This window comes from Triticum dicoccoides, chromosome 7A (assembly GCF_002162155.2).
Source record: "Triticum dicoccoides isolate Atlit2015 ecotype Zavitan chromosome 7A, WEW_v2.0, whole genome shotgun sequence".
NCBI classification, from domain to species: domain Eukaryota; kingdom Viridiplantae; phylum Streptophyta; class Magnoliopsida; order Poales; family Poaceae; genus Triticum; species Triticum dicoccoides.
Genome location: NC_041392.1, coordinates 104,932,817 through 104,935,579, shown reverse-complemented (window position 1 = coordinate 104,935,579; position 2,763 = coordinate 104,932,817). Strand labels below are relative to the sequence as shown.

At 53.7% G+C, this 2,763-nt stretch overlaps 1 pseudogene; it reads left to right on the top strand.

The window, feature by feature from the left end:
- Positions 1-1,222: 1,222 nt before the first annotated feature.
- LOC119327470 lies at positions 1,223-2,433 on the top strand (annotated as a pseudogene).
- Positions 2,434-2,763: the final 330 nt, after the last annotated feature.

Below are 2,763 nucleotides of genomic sequence, written 5' to 3'. Positions count from 1 at the left end.
AGAGCGGCTCGGACGGAGGATGGCAAGAGCGACGGCTCAGAGGTGGGCGCCGCATGGATGTAGTCATTCGCGGCGTAGCGCGAGCTCGGGCGAAAAACGCCCGTACCAACACGGGTGACCGGACCAGCCACAAGTGCCGAGGAGGCCGGGGCGCCGAGAGGGCCGCGGGGGCCGCGGGCACCGCGGGCGCCGTGGGGACCGCGGGGGCCGCGGGCGCCGGGGTCCCGGGGGCCAATGTCGCGGCAGTAGGAGGCACCGCATGCGAGGGGCGCGCCTCAAAGCCAGGGGCAGGCCAAGAGAGGCGTGCGAACGCCCTGGGAGCGGCGTCGAGGAGCCCGCGTCACCGGTGGCGGGAGGAACAGCTGGAGGTACCTGCTGAAACAGAAACACATGCTCATCAAAGTAAACGTGCCGGAAAGTGAACACACGGTGGGAGACGGGATCGTAGCACCGATATCCCTTGGAGTTGGAAGGGTAGCCGATGAAGATGCAAGCGGCAGAACGAGGTGCGAGTTTGAGTCCGCAATGCTAGGATAGCAAAGGCACCCGAAAATATACAAGTCATCATAAGATGAGGACGTACCAAAGAGAAGATGGTGAGGTGCATAGTTCCATCGTGGACGGCAAGGGCGAAGGTTAAGGAGAAATGAAGCAGTAGCGAGTGCATCAGGCCTGAAACGAGGCGGCACATTAGCGTACAGCAATCTGGCTTATTGCCAGGATGGACTTTGTTGTAGACTTGGCTGTCGCTGAGAAGCCTCCTTAAGTAATGAGGATTTTCTTTCCCCCCCTAAAAAAAAAAGAAAACGAACGAACGCATGGATGAAATGGATCTCAAATCGCGCGCCACGCGATCGTCTCGTCTACATGCAGTACTCATCGGAAAGTACAAGTGTAGTAAAACCAACGCAAATAATTACGCGTTCATTCCGGTTCTCGAAGCGGCGGACGGCCGGAGTACGTCTGAACACGACGAGGTTTCGCACCAGAGAGAAAGATTATAAATTCTGGCGTACCCCTGCCTCAACGCGCCTCAACGTCAATCTCCTCTGATCCTCCTCTCCCCCCTCCCGCCGGCCCTGCTGCTATATCCTCCATTGCTCGGTAAGTGTTCTACTCTTCATTTCCCATTGTTCGACCTCATGGTTCTCAGTTCTCACCTCGTATATATGTTTCTCACCGGTCGATCTACCGTTCCAGCAGGCTAGCTTGCCGATCGCACATGGCGTTTGCTGGCCTCTCTCTCATCACCGCTGAGGGCAAGCTGTGCACTTCCACCGTGTCGCCCATCGACTCCCGCGCGGCCCACGGTTACCACCTGCTCTCCGTCGAAGGCTTCTCGAGAAACAAGCTACCCACCGGCCAGTACATCAGATCTCGTACTTTCTTGGTTGGAGGCCGCCGCTGGTATCTCAGGTACTACCCTAATGGCTATGACTCCAAGTGCACCGGGTTCATATCGGTTTCTCTTGGCCTTGAGGGCGACGATGATGAGAACAAACATGGCGATGGTGAGGCGCAGCCGCGGTCCGTGAAGGTCCAGTCAACCATCTGTTTCATCGATCAATTTCAGTGGGATCAGTCAGTAGTATACATCCACGAAAGAGAAATAGAGGACTTCGGTCTCAATCCAGTAATCTCAGATAGAGATTTCATGAGAAGATCTACGTTGGAAAGATCTGCGCATCTCAAGGATGACAGCTTCATCATCCGTTGCGACGTCATTGTACTTGACGTCAAGGCGGACATCAGCGCGGACGGCGGTGCTGGCACTATGGCTTCCGCGCTTATCCCGGTGCCACACTGCCACCGTCCGACATGCCGATCCGTTTGAAGAATCTCCTCCGGACCAAGGAGGGTGCTGACGTGACGTTTGAGGTTGGCGGCGTGAGGATCGCTGCGCACCGGTGTGTGCTTGCAGCCCGGTCTACGGTCTTCAGAGCACAGCTGTTCGGCGACATTATTCAGGGCTCTGCCGTGAAGATAGACGGCATTGCAGCGAAAGTGTTTGGGAGCATGCTTGATTTCATCTACACCGACACAGTACCCGACATGTCGGATTGGGACGACACGGAAGAGGAGGCCGAAGAGGGAAATGACGTGGAGGAGGGAGCTGAAGAGAAGGGATACATATCGCCCAAATATATAATGTGGCTGCTGCAGTTGCTTGAAGCTGCTGATAGATACGATTTCCATAGGCTGAAGTCGATTTGCCAAGAGCAGCTGTCCCTCGGCATACAACTGAGCTCTGTGGTGGGCATTATTGTTTTAGCCGGGCGAAGGGGTAGCAGCTGGTTGAAGGGGGAGTGCTTGCAGTTCATCAAAACTCATACAAGCTTGCACAAAGAATTCACGGCTGAGGAAGTTGAGGAGATGACCAGAACCTGCAGCCCCACAGTTCTGAAGAAGCTCATCTACAAGTTTGCTGCCTGAATTTCTCAAGAAAACCTATGTATTCGTTTCTCTTAAACATATTCTCATTTCTTAAGGGTTAGTGTATGGTCACTTTGCACTGTCCGACCCTAGATGAAAACTGCCACATTTCTAGTGGTCTTACTATTTAGTGAGTCCATCGTCCAGTAGCAATATATGCCATTGCTACCGGCTTTACTCCGGATTCATCAGGTGCAGTAATCTAATAGTATAGTGTATTTTTTACATGTCTCTTGTTTTATATGCCATTGCTACCGGCTTTACTCCGGATCTGCGCTTAATTGTTGTGCATGAATGCATGCATGGATTGCCTGCTAATTCGATCGGCTG